Source organism: Passer domesticus, chromosome 17 (assembly GCF_036417665.1).
Source record: "Passer domesticus isolate bPasDom1 chromosome 17, bPasDom1.hap1, whole genome shotgun sequence".
NCBI lineage: Eukaryota > Metazoa > Chordata > Aves > Passeriformes > Passeridae > Passer > Passer domesticus.
This window is the reverse complement of record NC_087490.1, coordinates 6,805,501-6,828,668: the sequence shown is the minus strand read 5'-3', so window position 1 is coordinate 6,828,668 and position 23,168 is coordinate 6,805,501. Positions and strand designations below refer to the sequence as shown.

General features: G+C 39.4%; 1 protein-coding gene across 15 annotated transcripts in view; it reads left to right on the top strand.

The window, feature by feature from the left end:
• Nucleotides 1-23,168, top strand: part of ARVCF (ARVCF delta catenin family member) — a 247,318-nt gene that overhangs the window by 70,305 nt on the left and 153,845 nt on the right. For 10 of the 15 annotated variants that reach the window (XM_064392940.1, XM_064392943.1, XM_064392937.1 and 7 more), the window contains 2 exons: nt 13,521-13,587; nt 21,569-21,670. The gene's annotated coding sequence lies outside the window, so the exon portion shown is untranslated. The remainder of the gene's footprint in view (nt 1-13,520; nt 13,588-21,568; nt 21,671-23,168) is intronic. The other 5 variants (XM_064392945.1, XM_064392952.1, XM_064392944.1 and 2 more) reach the window with 1 other exon arrangement.

Genomic DNA, 23,168 nt, shown 5'->3' with positions numbered 1-23,168 from the left:
ATAAAAGTCATTTTAGATTACGTCATAGTAAAATGTAGGAGAAAGAGCTCTCTTGACTGAAAGATTCCAGGTTCAGAGATCTAAGAGCAAAGCCCTGCATTGTTGCAGGGAGTTCAGAGAGCTCTTCCTGTGCTGCTCAGGCTGTGCTGTCGCTGCTCCTGCTGCAGTGGGGCATCTGGATTCTTACCCAGGATGGCAGCCCCCATTCCTTCTGGGTGTAACTCTATCCTGCAAAGCCCTTCTGTAAGTTCCTCTCTGTGCTTTTCCTTGGCACTGTTAGGGGTCTGAGTCTGAAGTGCTGGAATAGCTGAAATATTTAAGGCCAGTCTTATACTTCAGTAGACTTGTGCTGATGTTGAACTTGTTCCAGCTTCTACATATTTTTAGATATTGTGGCATAAAATTTCATACCCCAAAACCGTGGCTTCAGGGCAGTTAGCACTCTTGGCCGGTTTTCCCAGCTCCAGGAAGGGCTAATGGCATGAGTACAGGGAGCAGTGCTGCATCCGTTCCTTTCTCATTATTTAATAGAACATGTTAGCTGTCATAGCTTTGTTCTTCAAAGGAAATTCTGACAGAACCTATGCATTTATTTATGAATTTGATGTATCATGGGGAAGAGTTCTCTGTGTAACAAGAATCTTCAGTAGTACCTCTTGTCTTGGGCAGTTTGTGTCTTAGAAAGGGGTGGAGAAGTTTAAGTCCAAGAGCAGCTGCTGGTGAGTGATTCTGACTAAATTGATCTAATAGTCTGAATTGAAAGCACAGCATGTAGAGTGACATTTTTAGCTTTGTTCATGTGTTTCTGAATAAAGAGGATTTTTTAGTGGTCTGATTTTTTTCCAGGTTGGAATCAGAAGAGCAGTTCAACACTGAGAAGGAATAATGTGAAGATTATGCAATTTTACAATAAACATAAGAACTTTGAGGGAAGGGAATAAAATTTCTGGGCTATGACTAGGTACTTAGATACTACTCAAAATGAACACTGCACCCAGATTACCTAATTTGATGTAATTCCTAAGTCTTTTTATGAAATGGGAATAGAACATGAACAAATATTCACTTAGGGATATTTGTCTCTAAAACCTGAAAAAGTATTTCTGTACCCCTGAAATTGGTTTAATGTTTTTTCTGTTCAGCTGTGGTTTTCAAGAGTCCCACAGTTTCAGATACAGCTTGACAGTCTTGGTTGCTTTTATTTTACTCCAGTGTTCTCCCAGATTGGGCTGTATCTGCTATTGCCTCAGTAAGTGTGTTGTTGATGGGTGTGAGTAGCTGTCCATCCCTGCTGCTGTTCCCATCAAGCCTTTGTGGGCACAGTGGGCACACGCACACAGAGAAGGGGTCATTTTTCTTGAGACTTACTGTAAATGGTGTGAAGGCCTGGTGGCCCATCACAGATGGGAAATACTGTGCCTGCCTTGATTGCAGGGAGCAGCACACCAGACTCTTGTTCACCCATTCGCTCTATTATTGCCTCACCGTGTTTCTGCAATAGGGAGGAAACTGCTCTGACACTATTTAAACAAACCAGCCAAACCTCAAATCAAGAAAAGTGAAGGAACACTACCCCCCATCCCAAACCAATACCCACAGCCCTATCCATTCCTGCTTCTGTCCTGGATAAAGTATTTAATCTGGTTACATGTGGCTGTGTTAGATTTTTTTCCCAATAAATAAATTCTTCATCCGTTTCTTTTATTCCCAGTTTCCCAGATTAAGCCTGGGGACTTTCTGCAGTCTAAGTCTTCTACAGCTAATTAAAGGTGTCCAGTTTTATAGCAAATGCTCTGACATGATCTTTTTAATTTCTGTAATAAGAAAAAATCATAGAAGTTTCATAAATTAAAAAAAATATTACATACAGTGAAGTGAAACAGCCGAGTGTAAAGTTACGTAGAAACTACATGAAAACAATCTGTTCCTCTCATAAAATGACATAAGATTTCAGCAGCACCCTTGTAATTTGGAGTGTACCTATTAATGTGTCTTGGTCTGCCATAGATATGCTGAAAATATTGAAGTTAAAGCCTCCAGCTGCAGTTTGGCTGCTCAGGCACCACTGCAGGCTCTGGGCACTCACATACACCCAGACTACAGCTAACGAGCACTAAAGTTAACATATTTTCACAGATACTCTGAAAATTACTTCAAAAGATGTTTGAACACACCAGTTCATATGTGCAGGAAATCATAACTGCATGTGGAAATATGTGCTGTTATCTACAGGTTTGGATTAATGGAATTTTTTTGGTTCCTTTGGAGCTTCCCCATTCTTAAGAGTCAGCATAGTGATCAAAGAATTGGAATAGGGTTATGAAAGGAAAAAAATCCTTTTAATTCCAGCTTTTGCTGTACATTTTCCTTGGATACATCATGGTGTGTCTCCAGTAGCAATTACTGGTGCTAACATTACTTCCCTTGGAAAATACATTGATGTTTCAAGTTGAAAATCTCTATAAATGTAAAATATTCTCTGTAAATGTAAAATATTTGCCTTATGATATTAACAGTGGTGTTTCATTAAGTTGTTACTGATGAATGGAATTATGAAGTTTATTCTACTTTCTGCATTTTCAGCATATTTTTATATTTTTTTGGACATCAGACACTATTTTGAGTTTTCTTAGGGATTTGAAACTTCTAGTTGACTTTGCTGACAGTAGCCTGTGCAGGTTAGGCAGAGGACTGAGACAAATAATTCAGTGAATTAATTTTCTGAATTGTCAGTTTGGAATGTTGTGAGATGTCTGATCACTTGGTTCTGCTTCTGGTGTGACTGACTGATTTCAGAAGGGGATTAAAAGCTGCTGATAGAACTCCTGCTTTCAGTCTGATAGAGCTGGGATCTGGAGATGCTGCTTGGCCCTGCCAAAGTTTCTCTGTTAGACAGTTTTCTTTCTCCTTCCCTTGACGCTTGGGAGAGGGGCAAATGCCACCCTTTAGACATGTCTAAATGTTACTGCACATTCTTCAAATTCCTCTTCTTAGTGTTTCACAAGTGTGGAGTTGGGTGCAGCTGCGAAATGAAGATGTAAAAAGAAATGCTGGAGTTCTCTGTGGTGTCTCTATTGTATCCAGGTTACATATGCATGTAAATTAGTATAATTAATTATATCTACTCGTTTCAACAGCCAGCTTCTGAAACTGAGCTCACAGTCAGTCAGTCTAAATAATTTCCTTTTGCATGATTATGTCATTACAGATATTAAGGACCAAGCATTCTCCTGATAGCTCTAGCTTAAATACAATCAGAATAATGCATGTTTTCTACAAAGAATTTAAGTACTAAATCTGTTTAATGTCTTGACAGAGCACTGTGTCCAGTAGCATGGCCATTACTGTAATTCTATTCAGCTTAATATATGCAAACCAGAGAGTTTCAGTCAATTGCAGCAATAAAACTTTTGTTTCAGCTGCCAAGTTAATAATTTGACTCCTCATGGTTGTGTGTTTCCATGACAATTGGGTGGGTTTATGATTGACATACAAACAATTAAAATATGCCCTTCAAAACTGTACATCTCAGAGACCTAATGAAAGCTCAGTCGTATTCCTAAACAACTTTTCATTAAAAGAACGGTGGATTGTGACTTTCAGCAGCAAAGAGGCTGCAGTTTGTAGGTCTCAGCATCAGTGAACATGGCCGAGTAATGTTAAGATTTATTGTGGCCTTAGCCTTGGGTTTAGATCTCACCTAAATGTGGACTTCTAGTCTCTTATTGATTTAAACTTCTCTGGCTTTAGTGATTTCTTTTAATTAACATCTAGAGTGAAATTACGTAGTTCTTCCACAATCTAATTTCCTGTTGCCTACATGTAGACTGAGTGTGGTTAACAGTGAGAGAGCCTGCTAGAGTTTTTAATAATAAGGTTATGCATGTACCAACTCTTGGAAAATACATGCTAATGGCTTTACCAAAATTTACAAAAATTTATGGGCACTTCGGTGGATGAGAAAAATCTTACTTAAAACCATAAAATTCACTTTATGTTATTAAAACTCTGGTATTGTTAATCAAAGTAGGTTAATAACAGGGTTTCAGTGGAAGGTATATTTGCTTCATGCTCTCTTCTAGTGCCTGGCTTCTGGACACATGAAAAAGTCCATCTCCCTTTCTGAGGGAGAAGAACAGTAGGACTCAGATGAGGCCTAGATGGAATAGCAGCTTATTTTATATTATCATGGAGATTTATTTGCATTATATGAGCAGCTGAATATATAGAAACTTTTTTTTCCGACTATTCAGGTTGATTACATTTTTCTAATATAAAGTATATCATTACTTGTTAGTTCATTGCAGTTTTTCTAGCAAGTCTCAGACAAGTATCTTTTTTGTGCAGTTTTGCAAGTCTGATATGGTGTCATTATATTTGATACTGTATTCATAGGATCTGTTTCATTTCTTTATGTTTTGAGATCTGAGAAGTGCCTAATGCCTGTGACACTGTTGTGATTTAAAATCAAAATATCTTGCTTGTTTCCAAGGTAGTTGTATGAAATATATTTCCCTTCTCTATTAACTAGTCAAGCTGAGGGTTTTTTGAGGCTGGTGTTTTTGGCATCATCAATCCTTAGCTGCATTTTTGACGCCACAGAAACGAGAGACATCGCTGAATCATTCAAGAGGAATAATAAAATGAGAGGGGAGAAATCTGGCAGCTGAACCTTTGTGGTGTGCCCCAGCCCTGAGGTGCTGGAGCCGGCGCAGCCCCAGTGAGTGTTGGGACTGCAGGATCCGCAGTTGCTTGGCTGCTCCCATCCAGTGGCAGCCCTTCAGATTGAAAGAACAGATGTGCAGCCAGATTCTGTCTCTTAAATCTACACATTATAAATATTTAAGATGCAAATAAGACTTGTGTGATGGAGCTGCTGCTTCTGTGTTGCTGGCGGTCGGTCCTGTTCATCAGTTTTATCGCACTTGGTGCTTGTTGCGAGGACACTGTCCAGGCTGGCAAAACTAAAATTAGATCTGTCAGGTTTTTACTGCTGTGTGGTTTCTCACGTTGTGTTAGTCCCTGTTCTGCTGCTCCACTCCCTGAGCCTGAGCTGCAGTGAGCAGAGTGCTCAGCTGAAAGGGTCTGCAAGGTGTGAGATGTCAACGACATCTGAGCCCAGAGATCCCAGTGTGGCACTGTGCATCCACACCTCCAAATGCTGTGCCACTGCTGCTTCTGGGACCTCAATTGTTCTCATTTATGTGGTTTTTATGAGCAAAAGGGGAAAGGTTATATGATACTGAAAAACAAATTCAACAGGTGTATCAAATCTATACTGACAAATAAATAAAATTTTAAAGCAATGCAGTTCCACGCTTACTGTTCTTACCAGGAATGGGTATTAATCCTTCTATCAACATGGAGAGCAGGAACTGTAGCATGGAGCAAATGTATATGAATTGTTTTGCTGTTTATTTCTCTTCTAGTAATTACCTGTTCCCTTTCCTGACCAGCAGTGTCTCCATAGGACAGACTCAGTGTGTGCTTTCTTCACTGTTCACCTTATTTTCCTTGTTTGTTTGCGGGCATGTGTTTTTTTCCTTCTTGTTTTCCTCTGTCTAGCTACAGAGACAGTTCTCTGCAGTCACTAAATCACATATAAAAATTAACATTTAATATGCATTAGTCCTTTGCTGCTTCAGATTTCTGTCCAGTACCACAGCAGCCGCATGAAGCCCATCCAGCGAGAAGGATAAATACGGCGATTGAGGCTCTCTGGACAGGAGCTGGGACCCTGCTCCAGGGTCACACCTTGGCACACGCTGCCAGGGCCAATTCACATGTGGCACTGCTGTTCTGTTCACACTGTAAATGTGGCTCTCCTGAGTGCCTTTCCTTGCCAGAATTTCTGTGTTCTTCCTGCCCACAAATGTATTTGGTGTCAGTGTGTTTCGCTGCCAGGCTTTCTAGCATGTGCTCTTCTCCTCAGTACTACACTGCTTCATTTGGCCTTTCAAAAACCTTTGCTCTTTATTTGTGTGTCTGCTGGGAGAAGAATGCAGAAATTGGGACTCTGAGGTCACGTTGTCACTGAAATAGATTAGGCAATTTATTGTAATTACCAAATTTCTAGTGATTGGAGTTTACTCCCCTTTAATTAGCCTTAAAGATAAATACAAAACAAGTAGTTTATTTTTTTTTAATATAGATCTAAATAATTGATTCCACTTCTTTACAGTATATTTGTAATAAATTTTCTATATCAGAAGAGCTACAGTAATACATGAAAAAGATGAGAGCAGTCACCATAAAAAAAGGAAGCAGTGTGGCAAAGCAAATAATTTTGCTTCAGAAGTGCCTGGATAACCAAATTCCTGCTGCTTTCATGTTTTAATCCTCTTAAAAGAAGAGGCTGAACTCTTTCAGTGTTTAAAGACCAGATTAAATCCAACAAACTGTTACAATTCTATGATTGTTAAACATATGCACTGAAAACATCAAGAAACAAACTCTGTTAATAAATGTATATATTTACCATGCTTCAATTAATATAAGATTATAGATACTTCCAGAACTTGCATGCAAGTGTGGGAACACATACTTCTGGAAACTTAGCAGTGCATGTTTTAGCTGCTCTTGTTTGTCCTGGGAATTGAGAGATCTGTAGCTTAGTGCTTGAATATGTTGGTGTATCTTTAAATAGCCTGCGTGCAATGACTGCCCAGGAGCCTGAATGCATTAGAAGGAAGCAAGAGGCTCGTAAGAGTTCTGGGACTTGGAATAGAAATATTCGTCATATTTCCTTCTTCCTTCATTAAACTATCCCTGCTTTTTTGTATGAATTCCCAGGTGGCCAGGAAAGGTTACTGAGCTCTCATCTATATCAACTGCAAATGATTGATTTCTTCTAGATATTCTTCCCTAGATATTCTCCCTACCCATCTGTTTTACATTCTTAGAGCAGCAATTTTGGATGCTATTTATATCTTTCATTGGCAATTGTTTTTCTGTTTAGATTACTACAGTAATTCACCTTTAATTTTGCCTTTGCTTTATTGAAGCAATTTGTATTAGTGATCCTAATCTGTGCTAATGTCACACTGTTCCATGGGCATGACTGAGTAGAGGCCTTGCTTTTTCTCTTATGTGAACTTCTGCCTTAAGTTCATCATTAATAAACAGAACTTATTAAATTATTTTTAAGCAAAGACAAATGGAAACATTGTTATGCAATTAAATAGAATATACATAATTGTTGTCTAAGTCAGATAGACATGCTGTGCTCTTCTTGTCTCATGCAGGCACAGATCTTGCATTCTTGCAATTTCTACTGAGAAAACCTCATTAGTCAAATCAGTGCTTCTGTGGAACATAAAGTTTAAAGAATGCCAGCCCATCTGAAATGATCTGACTACTTACCATTTGGTTTCCTATCTGTTTATATGTATTTTGTTACTTTGGTAACGTTCATTAAGTTTACCTGCATACACACACATCTACCTTGCCAGTGTTCTGGAAGATGTGTGCAGCTCCTACTACCCAAGAGAGTGCTGTAGATTCTGCAGGTTTACTACAGGACTCCCCCTTTTTCAAGCTACTTTTCTATGTACCTGTTTAAAAAAAAAAAATTAAAATCCTGCTTCATGTGAAGAACTGTAAGAGATGTGACTGAGGCCTCATTCAATTGTGTCTTTTCTAAGACAAGAGGAAGGCATCACTTAGGTGTTAAGGATTACTTCTGAGATTCTGGAGATTTGTCACTCACAGCTCTTGACGTCCAGGAAATTGTTCTCCCTGTCAATTGTCATTTCTCCAATCTTACCTGTGTTTTTTTGTTCCTTTCTTTTATCTTTATTAGCATGTGATAGTAATCTGTCTGTGGCAGGAGGCCTTATGCGAGGATTAGGTGCTGGTCTAGCAGTGACTGCATGTGGTCGTTCTGGTGGTCAGCTTAGACTATTAAGAGTATTCAGATTTATCCCCAGCAATGCAAATTATCAGGAAAACAGTTCTTAAGTTAGGCTACCCTATAATTTTTTTCACAAAATATTGTTAGTTAAGCTTTCACTCAGGCTGATTTTCTTCTTCCGTTTGGGCACAGAAAGAGCTGGACATTTTTCAAGTACATATTTTTGGTAAGAAATTTCCTAGCTTGACAAACTGTCTGGTAGCTGCTGTTGTTCCGAGTTGAGCCCCTGCCAGTGCAATTGCCGTGGCAGAAGCTGTTGGCCAGGGGCAGTGAGTGCAGCATCGTGAGCACGCCAGGACTGCCAGAGCAGCACAGAGCACCTGAGGTGCTGCCCGGTCACTGTCACCCCCGCGGAACTGGGACAGGGCTCTGCTGTGCTCTGTGCCTGCAGTAGGATATTGATTGCAAATTGCAGCTTTCCTTTTTGAATTAAAACTGTGAACAGAGATTCTTCTGAAAATTCCAGCTTGCTTTGGAAAATCTGCTGTCTTAACCTTATGTGGTTACGGGACTGGGTCTGGCTTGCTTGAGAGAGGAATTTCTACCCTGGAGAATACAAACATCTGCAACCAGTTTCCCACAGTTGTTATGAACTTTGTTGGCACTAATATATTATTACTACAAGCAGGATTTATTTTTTTTTATCCTTCTTTTTCCAAGAATAAATTTCATTATAGAATTTTGGAAGATCACCTTTGCCTTCCATTTAAATGAATAAATTTATCCTCTTTAAAATGAATAAATTTATCCTCTTTCTGTAATACATAAAAGGTGACTTTGGTTACCCCATGAATGCTATCAAGTTCAATTTAGATACCCTTAGTATAGTAGAAAACAAAATTAGATAATTCATCATCTAAATTAAATGAAACTCCATATTAGCATGTAATATTACAAAATTCCTTTCAAAAATTTCATAAATAGTGATAAACTACTGCATTTTAATTTAATTGGGTGTGATGAATTCTTATGCATATTAGGCTGTAAAATTTTAAATTACATTTTTAAGTAAAAGGTGTTCAGTTATGGTTTTATTGCTGTGTAAGTTCTTGAAACAATGCTGTTGATAAAGTCTCACTTAGTATATATGTATCTGCACCAGTGTGGTACTAGACTGTGTATACTTTGTTTTTCCATTCCTAAATGTCTGTTTGTAATGAGAATTATTAGGAACATAGTACTAGCAGCTGTCAGCAGGCTCTTGATAAGAAGATTATTATGTGTTAACTTTAAAGAGTTAGGAATGTATAATTTATGGCTACTTGGTGGATTTTGCAGATGTCCCAGTTGTACAGAGTTGCTAATCGGAATGACAAGATGGAAAACAAATCTTGGGAATACTGTCATTTAGGTTTGTTGCAATCAAGAAACTGCTGTTTGAGTGCAACTTCTCTTTTTGATGTTCAGGAGGAAATCTTAGTCCTGTATTAAAAAACACTAAACTGTCTGGGCTTCTTATAAATATTAATTTACCAAATGCACAGAAGTCTGTGACATTTCCTTCAGAAGAAAGGATTAGCTTTAATTTTGCTTGTATCATAGCACAGCAAAGTGAATCGCTGTACATTGGCTTTTGTAGTTCTGTATTTCATACATTTTCTTTTAATATTTCATGTTTTTAGCAACACAGCAACACAGTAGAGGAAATAGGTGCACCTGGTTTGGCAGAGTTAGTTCAGCCATTGTTTCGTAATAAATTATTTACTTCACTGGTAGCATGTAATGACTTGAGTGGCATTTTATAGGCTGTTGTACATTTTCAGCCCTGACATTTTAAAAAGCCACAGTTCTTATCTGTGACATGTCTGTGTACTGATGCATGGGCTCTTTACTACTTCTGTAATATTTATATAAAATTTATTGGCAGTAACTGCTATTACCCAGTGCATCTCTTTTGAAAGGTCTGTGTATCTCTCCATGTTGACTGAGCTGTTCAGAGGGGGTTTGGAACTTTCTGGGCATTTTGCCACTACTTCTGTCTGAACTTTGTCTGCATTTGTATCAGCTGCTTTAGTTAGTGGTTGCTCGCTTGATGTTAACATGCTGATTTACCCTATAATTAAGAATGAGTAGGAGTTTCTAAGGGAACTCAGAGCTCCTAAGTAACACAAAAATAATGCTGTTTTAAATAAATTTCTAGAGATAATTGAGTGTCAGTATTAAAATATCAAACAGCTTGAAGTCCACCTCTTTTGATGGAAAACTTTGTAATGAGTGTGCAGGGTGGCTGCTGTTCATTATGTTTATATCACATCTTTAAGAGGAGAACCCTCACTTCCTATGACTCTTTCATATGTTTTGATGCAAGTTGTGACAAAGCATATACCCACACACTGAGTTGTGTAATGTAGCTATCTCATGTTTGCCATCTGATACCTTACATAAAAGCAAAACTGTGCTGTCAGTCAGAATACCCTACATGTCTTTGTGAAATAAAATAGCAGTTTAGCAAATGAAGATGTGAGGTGAAGGAAGAAAATTCTTTCTTTTCACCTCCTTGTCTCTTAGTTAAGTAAATCAGAGCAGATACAAAATACACTTTGTAGAGCTCTATTCAGCTCTGCCCAAACTTCTGGTGATTTATCTGACACAAGAGCTTGCCAAGGAAAACATACAATTGGAGGGTATCAGCTTCTTGCAATCAATAAAACAAAACATGGACAGACAAATTAATCTGGGAGTAAGTGAGCTCTTTTCCACTGGTCTCTTTTCCATTGGGGTTGCTGTTGGCAAATGAAGTTGTGCTGACTGCAGTCTGCTGCTCTAAGTGACAGAAACATTTGTTCCTTGAGGCTGCTTTGAGGTTGTAAGTGTGCAGTGAGGGCTGGAGCCATGAGTCTGCAGGTAATTTTTCTGCTACCAAATAAATTACATCATCCAAATTTCTTATTACTTATTTTAATGCCAGAAGTGCCAGAGAGAAGGTGGTTTGAGTGACAGAGAGAGCCAAAGATAAAGACTTTCCATTCATACCCTGGGCAAGATTTTACAGTGTGTGCTTATAGTAGTATTGCAGCTGAATTGAAAAGCAGTCTGCTTGTCCATCAATTATTTTGGACTACACTGCTTGCTTGCCTCACACTAGGCAGTGTTCATATCACCAGTTTCTGTGCAGAGGTGAGGGATCTGCTCTGTACCCCAGAACATGTTCCATCCGAGGAGAAGACTATCACACAGACCAGGCGTAGCTGATGATAAAAAATAATACATTAAGAAAAAGGAATGGAAGAACACGTTGCTACTGTACTTCCCATCATGCTGTTTGTGTAAAAGTGCTCATCTGTTGGCAGTGCACACATTTGCCATGGTGCAGAATCAAAGTTTGTCCCTAAGTCTTCCTGTAGTCCAATAAGCTGCTGACATTGTCACCATGTTAGAAAAGCTTTAATAACTAATTATGTTCACTGGAGTAGGACAAGAGTGAAGTATGGTGGGGATGCAATTGTGGAACTTGCTGACAGGCAAGAAATGCTTGCTGATAGATGCTTTACTTTCCCAGACATTTTTGCAGTGTCAGTGCCTTGATATTCTGTTAAGTTCTTTCTTCTGAAAATATTTATCTTAATTAGTTACTATAGCTAGAGACTAATTGTCTGATTTTTTTTTTAGTCATTTGTTGGCGAGTAAACATAAAACCACTCAGTCTTTAACAGTGCAACTGTTGTAATTAGTTACAAGTGAGAGATAACAAGCAATCTGAAAAGGCATTACAGGTTTTTCTCCACCTTGCCCATTTGAGAGCTGTAAGATACTTGATTAAAATCAGCAATAAAAGTATATCACTGGAGTGAAGCAGTATTTTTGTAATGAAACACAGGAGTTTTATTAAATGTAATGCCATCCAAGCTGGTGGGTTTTCCCCCCTGCACCACAGGTCACGTTATCAAATGGGCAGCACCCAAGGGCTGAAAAGGGGCTTTGCAGGATGGCCATGAGCCCTCAGCAAGCTGCAGGCTTCCCAGGATTTGGGCTGAACTCTGAGCTGGCATCTGCCAGTAGCAACCAGCACTGGGCTTCCTGCCAGCGCCCCTGGGAGCACAGCATTGTCTGCTCCTGGGGTTTGCCAAAACCCACACAGCACATCAGGGACTGGCACTGTCCGACAAACACCCTGCTCAAAGAGTACAATGAAACACCTAGATTTGTCTTAAAAAGACAAGGATTTTTTTTTTTGTAATCAACGCAAAATTTCAGGCTAAACAGGTGTGATAATCGCTAGAAGACCACCAGTAATACTGTGGGTGTATATAAGAGTGCTGATATTTTATATACATATTTTGGGATCTTGGCAAGTAGGCAAATGCACTTTATTCCCAGGTTATATGATAAAAAAGATTCAACAATCCCACAGCTGTACCTGAATGCTATAGTGGGACTGGGTCTTACCCGGGACACCCCAAGTCTTAGGCAGCTTGTCTTCTTGACTCTGAATCAACATGAAAAGTACAGGTGAAAAAGGAGGAAAGAAAAATCAAGGGAAGTATTTTTTCCTGTAGTTTTTGTCTGTTCCAGGTGACACTAAATGAAAAGCATTATTTCTTTCTGGCTTAATAAAATAAATAAAATTAGCTTACTTAGAGGACATAAGTCATATTCTTATGAGACAAAAGCTAAAAGAAATTAGGCTTCAAATAAGTTCTCTTCTTACATCAGAGATGTAGAATTTTCTTTTAGCACCTCTGTGGTTACAGTGAGTCTGTGGGATTGAAGTGCTTTTCCTTATTTACCATTCAGGTGTTTATTTGGCCACCTTGTGCCATCCAAGCAAAGGAGGAGCAGTGAGGAAGGGTCTTGTGATGGAGCTGTGTGTTGGTGGAAGGGCAGTGGCATGTCTGGTTTTTGGGTAAACTTCACCCGAGTGAGACCCAGCAAGGCTGATCTGCAGGAATCAACTGCTTGAAATGTTCTTGCTCCCAGAAAGAGAGTAGGAGAGTGGAAAGCCAAGGATCCTGCTGGTTAACTTTGAGAAATTGCTAGGATAAGAAATGCTGTGATGGGAATGCTGCATAAAGCTCTAACAAAAAAATGATATTTTGAAAAACATTGAGTTCTTCGTGGTGAATTTTCTGTTGTAATTTCTCTTATTCCCTGCTGTTAGAAGAAAAAATGTCAGACAGGATGAGGTGTATCTGTGGAACCACAGTTGACGTTTTTAGAACCACTAGATGGCATTTAGACCTGGATGAGTGAAGATGCTCTGGGTATGTGCTTATGAGGGAAACATTTTTTGCTTTTAAATCTAGGAATTAATGGGGAACTAAATATATAGTAGATTAAATTTTGAGTTTAGGAATGTGTGATTTATGCATGTGTGAGTAGCACTGGGACAGAAATCAGGAGGATCTTTTAATGGAGTTTACTTTCAATACTCCATTTTCATTTCAATACTCCACTTACGTTCTTGGAATTTCAGTGTGGTGGAATAGATGCCAGAGCTAATGGTTTTTTGTAAACCAGCATGACTCAGGAAGGGGAACCAAGGAGAGATACAAATAAAAGACTTCCAAAGTATTATGTAAATGTTATCAGTTATTCAAAAATAATCCCCTCTTCCTATTTCCCCCTGATGGAATAAAAATCGTGGTTATTTTCTTTGTTTCTCTTGCAGAGTTATTATTGAACCAAGGGAGAATTTCCATCTTAAAAGACACTACAAGAAAGAAAGATTATAAAAGGTACTGTATTTCTGCATCTGGGTCTCTCGAGTGTCTTGTTACTATTTCATTATGTGTGTTCTTAAATCACTGTGCTTTTATTAAATCGTCTTTACACCTCAGAAATTCCTTCATTTGCATGCTTTTGAAGGCCAGCTAAAATTTGTTTAACATAGTGGTATAACAGTTGAGGAGCAGAAAGAAGGGAAATACCCCTGTGATATCCTGTAAAACTGGAGCTAGGACAGGACCCTGCCATCACTCCTTGTGTCCTGAGCAGAGGCAGTGGCAGGGGAAGAACACAAGTGCAGCTGAGGAAAACAGGGGTGACAGTTTCCTCTTTTGTGCCTTCTCTGATGCATCTCTCCCTTTTCCTATGACCATGGAAATACTCATTTAGCTTCATTCTGACAGAGCAGGGGATGTCTCTCAGCTGTGGGACTGCTTCCTGCAGGCAGTAAGGCTGAGACTCTCAGCATGTCTTTTCCTCTCTCCATGCCCTCCCTGCCAGCTGTACCTTATTCTTTTGATCTGGAATCAAAAGCCAATCTTGTGGTCTCTTAGAGGATGACCATAAGCATTTTCAGCTGCTCTGAATTCACCTCAATACTTTGGTGTGTCTGTTTTAAATCTGGGGACTTGAAAATGAATAATGGGATTAAATATTAAAGTACTCTTGTTTGTTTTCCTGAAATATTGCTCCCTTCTGTGTACTGCTTTATTTTTCTCAGTGTAGGTGGATTACAGTTTTAGCCAAGCATTCCTAGAAAATAATCCTCTGAATAACACATATCATGTTACTGATTTTTATAAAGTTTTTTCCATTTTCATTTGATTGTTTTTATATTAAACATATATGTCAAACTAAAACATTTTATTGAAAATAAATAGCGCATTTCAAGTTTCAAAGCTGTTTGTAGGAAAGATTCTCAGCAGAGTTTACATTGTATTTACTGTCTGAATTGTTTGGGACTTACCTTTGTTACTTTCATAGTTTTAATGAAATGAGTTAAAGTGTTTATTATAGCTGAAATGTATTCTTGTTTATACAGTGCAGGATTTTAATTTTAATATAATACAGAGAATGTGCTGTAAACATTTGAAGTGGTTAGAAAGTTAAAGCAAAATTGTTATTTTTCTCTCTCGGCAGTTGTCAGCAGGATGGTTATTAAAAAGGGATGTTTGAATAGAAAGTTGTTTCTTGAAGCAGATCTTCAGTGATTTGGAAGAAATATTTCTGCTTCCAAATAACTGTAATTAGGCAGTAGTGATAAGTTTGTTCCTGGAAATAGGAAATATTCTTGATGGGGGATATAAACTACAAAAAGCATTAAGATTTAGTCAAAGATAAAAATGTAGGATAGGCTTGGAAAGGAGTGAGATCAGAGTCTAACTATAGCTATCAGGAAGAAAATTACATCTCCAGAAGACCATTGGTACTGACCCTCTAAATCCAATATTTTTCCTAATTCCTGCAGATTTTCAGGTCAGAGTCACCCTCAGCAGAAGATGTGATTGAGATGTGGTAGTTGACCAGTCAAACTGGAGGTGTATGAGCAGGTCAGATTCAGAGCAGGTGTCCCACGCAGGGAAGGGGGGCTGTGGGGAAGGGGGATCCCTGCAGGTCTGGAATGGTGTTGGTGTTGCCAGCCCAAGGCTGTGGTGACCATGCCAGGCTCCCACCGCCTGCAGGGCAGCCTGCACACCACTGAGCCCGAGGGCTTGCATGCTGATAGAGCCACAAACCAGGGAATAAAAAGCTCTTGTAATAAAGATATCAATCTTAGTCTTGGAAGCTGATCCTTGCAGTTCTGCTCGTGTATGGCTGTGGCACTGGCAGTGCAAGCACAGCACGGCGTTGCTGTTGCGTGCGAGGGAAGAGCTGAAGGAGTGAAGAGCGCTCGAGTCTGGACTAATCAATGGGGTTACTATGGCATCTTGATTTACCCAGGGATAGGAACCAGGCCTGTCCTCAGTCTTATTCTCTGAGGGCTACTTTGGCTGTCAGTTTAACCCACAGATGCATGGCTAATAGAATAGGAAATGCTTCTCAGGGATAAGGGTTTCTGCCTTGAAAATTCAGCCACACCTTGCACCTGGAAACAGGGGAGTTCAACGGGCAGTTGTGGCAATGCTTCTGCCCCTCAACCAGGCACCACCTCTGGAGCAGCACCTTTTGCAGTGTGTAACAAAGACTGTTCTGTTGAGAGGTTACATGCTAAAATCCATCATATGGAATGATGACTTTCTCCAAGACTTTCATTAAAATGTATCTGTTTTTCCTGTCTTTATGCATGAACTGAATGATTATTCAAGACAGCAGATGAGTTAAATACTTTTATTTTGCTCAGAAATTATTTATTAGTTCTCAAATGCATGTTTGCCTTGTAATACTAAAAAGCTGTGGTGGCGTTAATCAGCACAAACTTGAATTGCATCCTAAACTTACAAGGGTAAAATGAACTTGGATTGCATTTTAAATTTACAGATGCCGAAACAGTGAAGGGTGTGCTCTGCACATGCCATTGTAGTAAGCAGATCAACAGTTTTGGTCTAAACAGAGTAGATTTACTCAGTGCCTCAGGCTTCCAAATGTAGCTTGATGAAAAAAAATCCTGGATTTAGAATGACACAGATGTTACTGGAGAGAATTAAAGCTAGTGGGCCTTATTCTATTTCTTCTGTCTTTGCGTTGCTTTAATCTCTTCATTGATACTGTTCCTGGTTTCAAGCAACATAAGGTGGAAATCTGATTGTTTTTAATGAGAGAGGTTGAAATATGGGAGAGTAATGCAGTAAGATTGGTTGGTAAGCAGCTAATTAAATTATTTTGATTTACTAGCTTCAAGAATTATACATGAACATTGCCATTATGTTCTTTCCTGTTTGTGCTGATGTTTTCAGTTCCCTGGTCGAGCAAGAGACTAGCCACAAAATCCTCTAGGTGTGGTTGTGAGAGGTAAACAAGACTCGTATTCTGGAAAATAGCTGAAGGGTTTTGGTTTTGGTTCTGTTTTCTTCCTGAAAGCAGGTGAAAACTACAGGGAAGAGGCTCACTCTGAACACTTCAGACCTGTGAATTTTTTTCCTACAAGTGCCAGTTTATTTATTGGTATAAAATTCTTTGGGAGATACTAAATATTTGATTCAGATTGGTTAAAGAATCTGTTTCTATTTGATGCATTTATTTGCATTAATCTTAAAAATAGTAATTGGAAATGCCCTCATAAACCCTGAGACTGGAGCCCTAGAATTAAAAAGCATTTGTTATTACCCAGGAATGTAGCTGTGCAGTTTTATTGGCCTTTCTTCTACTGTAATCTATGGATCTCATTTAGCTGCATGCAGCCCTGTTCTTCTGAAACATAAAAGGAAGGAAATCTCTCAATAGCCTGAAATCAAATTATCTCTCTGTGTTAATCTACATGTAAGACATCCAAGCCCACTTCTTTAAAGGAAAATAGTTTTACTGATAAGCAGAGCTAGACTGTCTTCTTTGGATACTAGAATTAAGTGGATTTTTTTTTTGTCTGCAGAGTGCTATTTATAGCATCAATTAACTCCTCATGGTTGGGATAAGTCATTTGACACATCTGTTGCTGAGCTTAACCACTCCCTGTTCTATGGGGGTCACAGCTAAATTTTTTTCATCTCAAAATGTGTAATGAAAAGACAATTTTCTACCTAATGGCTCTTAGGCTGAATATGCTGCCTAAACACACTGGCTGATGCCTTCCAGGGGCATTTGGAATGGGTGGAGCTGTTGGGCTGCCTGGCTGCAGAGCTGACCTCAGCTTTGGTGCTTGCCTTTTTGTTATTTATCTGCTTGATGATAGCACAATAGTATCTTTTATGAAAGAGTTATTCTGAGCTTCTGCAGGATTTTCCAGCCTCCCTGTAATGTTTCAGTTGCTCTGTTTTGCCTGTGACACACTGGCCTGGCTTTGGGAGCTGCTGCTGGCCCCAGTGACTCTTGTTCCTGTATTTTGTAGAGATTTAATGGTCCTAAATACAGGGCTGGGCTCTGCTGTAGCTCCCCACACAGAGCCAGTTTCAGTCACATTCCTGGCAGTAGCCTTTCTCCTGAAATGGAAGCCTTTTTGCCAAAACTCTAAACACCTGAGAGACAAGAAAAATGAGAATTCTTGTATATTGTTAAGTGAAATCTCTTAAGTGTTCTGTGTAAGTAACTGCATGAGCTTATAACAGTGTCTCTATGTGTTTGGCTTATTTGCAGCCAGATTGGATTGGATATTAATGAAGCCAAGCTTTAGAATATGTGGGAAAGAAGGACAGACTGGAGTTAGGAACTGTGCTGCTTTTGATCTTAATCTTTCTCTCTTTCTCATTGAAATAGCCCTGTTCTGAGAAAAGATGTATTGATTTTGGGTGGCTCTGCTTGCAAGGGAGGCTCTAGAGTAAGGAAATCATTTCTGTTGAAAACGTTGCAGCCTCCATGGTTAATTGAAGGCCTGATGCTATTTAACAGTCCTACGGGCTGTTGGAGGGGTTTTCCTTTGCTTGGAGGACATTATTCCAGTGAAATAGTTGTGGGATTTTCTCTTGTTTCTGCTCGGAGTCATCAGTGGCTCAAGGTTGTGCTGGTGTGGGATGGGATCAGACTGGGGTCAGGGGAGCTGGGGAACGTGGAGCTGCTGCTAAAGGCAGCTCTGAGAATACTTGGAAGCCTGGATATCCACAACTCAGAAAGGAACCACAAAGTGCAATCCATTTTTAAGCAGAGCTCCTTATTGATTTCAGTGGGGAGACCTTTGCAAAATCGATGGCACGCAGCAGCTTTAGTATGCAAGGACATGTGTTCTGGGGTGTTAGAGATCGGCCTGTGAACTAATCAGGCTGGTAGCACTCATGTCTGGCAAGTTCCAAGGCAGAAGGAAAGGTGTCAGAGCCTCGAGATGCAGCAAATTTGCTATTCATATTCCAAGAGGGATTGCAAAGTATGATCTTGTTAGTTCTAGCTTTGACTTTCAAGTTGCATTTTATTTCTATAGAAAAACATAAGCTACAAAGGGAAATATAAAAAGTTTTTGTCAATATGTAAACATGGGCCTGATTATTATAAGGTATAGCGTTAAACAAATAGAATTGCTGAAGTAATCAAAATATTTTGCTTTTTTCCATGAGAAACCATCTCTGCCTTGTTCACTCTTTCGGTATTTACAAGATTATTACAAAAACTATTCCACCTAGACACTCTTTTGGAAATATTTGGGGAGTGTTTGTTTACACAGAGAATTTACAGTGCACAGTGTGAATTTATAGACTATCACATACCCCATTAAACCTTAGTGTGGACACTTAGTAGGTGTGAAGTAATATGCTGCCATTTTGCTGTGCTGTTTTATGCTTAATTAACACAAACACTGATCTCTGAAGGAAGTGTGGCATAATGAGTGCTGTGATGCAGGAGTTCAGCTTATTCAGTGTAGACAAGTCCTTAGGTCCCAGAGAGCAAGAGCTCTGCTTCAGAAAGGTACTCTCTGCTGTTCTGGTCTATAAATGACAAATTTTAGGAAAAAATAGATTTTTTTTTTTTTTGCATTGGGTGAAAGTAACCATAGGCTAAAGCATTTATTTTAAAAATTGCCCTTGTAAAAATATTTGTTTCAATTTTACAACATTAAACTGAATTATTTATGCTGTTATATATATGCAGTTGTGAGAAGGTGTTCTGTATTTCCATAATTTATTTTCTTTTCCATTTGGAAGAATATAGCAGTTGAAATTTACCTTACTGGGGAAAGAGAGCTACAGTATAATTAAAGCTGTGTAGACACACAGTATCAGCAAGCCTTGAAAAGACTGCATGAAATTCTGGAATGAAAACCTGAAAAACTCTAGTAGCAAAGTGCTGAAGTGAAGAATCTTTATCAAAGGGAAGCTGTAGAAAGAAGACTGGTCATCATTTAAACATGCAGTGATTAATATATAGACATTGAATTAGATATAAGAAAATTTTGGGGGTTTTTTTGGCTGAAAACTGTATATTTTCTGAGGTACTACAGTATGATTTCAGTGCTTCTAACAAAAAGGCTAATTAAATTATTTATTTTTAAATGGACTGGGAACCATTTTGGTAAGATTGGAGATGCTGTGGTGCTATTGACCAGAGCCAGTTGAGTGGTCAGTTTAGTCTTGGAGCTGTATTGCCTTTACAAACATATGTTTGGATGCTTTTGTTGATGTTGCTTAACCCCGTTCATACTACAATATTCTGCAAATTTATTTGCAGGATTTATTTATTTATTTATACAGAATTATTCCTGCTGGATGATCAGATGGAATTTCTTAGTAATGTAAAAGCTCAGATATTTCACGTTGACTTTTTTTTCTGCAGTATTGGAAGTGGGGAGCTGCAGCATTCATTGCAATGTCCTTAAGATGCAGAGTTCCTTCTCAAGGAGGTCTCCTGTTACCATTTCCACTGCCCTCGTTCATTCCCTGGTTTAAACGTTGTTTCACAGACTGCCTCTGTCCAAAGGAACACAAAACCCCTGACCAGCTTTTTTGTTGTTTCTTTTGACACCAGCACAGCGTGTCTGTCTGTGCCTACCAGAGAACTATATTGAAATAGCTTTCTTTGTGAATTCCTCATTGCTATTCATTGGTGGAGGTTGTCACATAAGGGTCAAATTAGAACTCAGTCAACCACAGCAGTGAGAGGACGCAGGCTCAAGATAGATTTCAGCATAAGGTCTGAGAAGATGTTTATTCGGAATGTGTTACATGTATTTTTTATATGTGTGTGTATATATCTATATGTATAAATATATATATATATACATGTCCAGAGTGTTATTCTTTTCTCTCCAGAAACTCAGTTATGTTTAATTTACTCTCTCTGGTCATTTACTTGAGAATTAGTCTTTCTTTCACTCTGCCTCCTGACTTTCATCTTTAGGCATATCTATGCACACTTTTGTTACAGGTATATAAGTTTTGAGCATAGAATTTTCTTCTGTTAGTTTAAGAAAAAAAGAGATTTCTGGCGTGATGGTTCTGTGCCCTTTGAGGTTGGATCCATGCAAAGAAAGGATCATATTTCTGGTAATTTGGCTGAAACACAAGAAATTGTGTTTATGCTGGCTTCAGGAAGGCAGACAGTACCTGGTCAAGCAAAAAATCTGCCAGGGCAACATTCCTCTCTGAAAATGTTCAAAAACACTTGAACCAGCAGTGTGAGTTTGTACTGGCTCTGCATTTTGTGGCATGTGGTTGCAGCATTTTTGATGTGGTAGTAGCTTAAGACTGGCAGTGCTGCCTCACAGAACCATGCCTTCACCAAATGGGTTCTGTTCTGTACGTTCTCCAGCAAAAACAGGGACTCAGTTGGCAGCTGCTGACCCAGAGAAGTTTCAGTGATAGATGTTTTAAGACGACATAAATCAGGGATTTACTGAGCTACACAGATGACCTGATATCCCAAAAGCTTCTTTTGCTTTGGTTTCATACAGGATCAGCTAGATACACATACAGACAGGGAGAAGAAGCTATTGTGCTGTGTGCATCTCTTAGAAATGAATGTCCCCTCTCTAACAGGGATCTGTGAAATGATCTTGAGCCATTTTGGGCTTGTATATCTGACAGGGGCCTAAAATTGTGTGCCCAAATAACAGCTCTCATTTCTGAGAGCATCCTGTTAGGTTTCTGTGTCTTAAATTACCTGGCTGCAACATCCAGCCTTGCAACATTCCATCATCCTCTTTCCAATCTAGAGTTTTCCCTCTTTTAGGACATCAGCTGTAAATCTCACGGGAACATGCAGGTATTGATCAGTGATAACAAATTATATTAATCAGGGTGGGTTTTATGTCTTTAGGAGTCTGAGGATTGGCTTCTCTGAATATTACTTCTTTTACTACAAGTTAGGAGGAAAACAGTGCAATGAATAATTTCTACAACACAGTGAGAAGAACCTATGTATAGAAGAGGCTGTAATACCTTATTAACTAACTCTGTCTCTCTTTCCTCTCTCTTGTAGCTGACTCTTCTTGAGGCTGCTCTCCTGCTTTGTCTGTCCTGTTCTAGTCTTAGTGGGTGATGTCCCAGCAGCTCTAACCCTCAGACTTCGGCACCTCACTAGGTGTGTATGGCTCAGTTTTCTCTGCATGCTTTCTGGTGTTGCATGGGGGCCAACATTCATGTTCTGCTACTCATCTCTCGTGGCACTTGAGGCTGAGGCTGTCATTAGCATGTGTTCTGCTTCAGTTCCATGGATTATTTAAGTCCCATTTTTGCTTTTATTCCACTGGTTTACTTCCCTGGAGAAGCACAAAGCTGCTGTTTCCATGCACACTCACAGGCCGTCGTGTTTGCTCCTACAGCTGCCTAGCAGCACAATGAACTTCTTGATGCTCATAGAAACATCTCTTGCCAGCAGGATTGATAGACTTGGACTGGTTTTGGATAGAGCAGTAGTGGGGCAGCTGAGTTCAGCCTGCAGACTGCTGGATGAGAGCAGCCCTGTGAGCCTCTTGCCCTGCAGCTGAGAGCAGCCTGTGCCGTGTTGTGCCACTGGCAGGAGGACACCGCGCTCTCCAGAGGCAGCTCCCTCACAGACCCCATCTCCTTAGGAACACACAGGGCTTTGAAGTGCAGGGGATTTGAGCTTCTCCATCACTGTTAGGATTTAGGTGCCCAAAGCTCACAGAACTTGACCCTTCTTAATCTGAAGGGCTCTTCAAAAACTCTTGACTATCACTTACATCCTATAATAGCAAAATTAGCATGCGGAGTTGACTCAGGTTTTTTGTGGAGCACCAAGTGACCCTTGGAGTCTTGGCGGTGTTTCCAGGAGACTCAGACTCGGGTGTGAGCTGGGGTATAAGCAATGAGCAGGACCCCTGTTTTGGCCCTTTGCACTGGGGTGATTTTCATCCTGGGTGAGCACTCAGGTTGTATTGACTTAGAAGGGGCCTTCTGATGCATTAGTGGAACAGTCAGAATAAACACCTCTTTACTTTGCTCTAACTCCAGTGCAGCACTAATGTATTTAGAGTCACGTAGGCAGGAGAGAGATTTGCTGCTGTCAGCGTAGCCTTTGATACTCTGTAGGCAACAGTTTGCTGTGTTTAGAAGTGCAGCCTAAGGAATAATTTTTACCTGGCTGCTCTGGGTCTAATATTTTCATTTATTGATACCCTTTTCAATGCACTTTAATTTATTTACGAATGGTAGCAAATTGCAAGTGGCACCCTGAGTAACTGACTCATGAGTCAGTACTTTTATTTTTCTCCTTCAGTCTAGACTGCTGATAATGTAAATTGCTGAAACCCCGGGTAAATAATTAGGGGTGCAATCAACAGCAAGCAAGTATTTATCTGCTAATAAAACATTTGAAATGCAGAAGTCTGTCTTCATCCAACAATACTTAAAAGGCAGTTATTGGTCCTACTGCTGTTTCTGCATAGCAATTAGGATTTTTGTGGTCACTTATTGTACATCTGAACATTTATACCGTTTATTTTCTGTGTGTGTTTTTCTTTGCAAAGAGAAAAGAAGCACAGTATTTATGGTTATAATGAGGTTAACACTATACTTTCTGCAGGAAGATCTCTCTAAATATTTTAACATTTACAGAA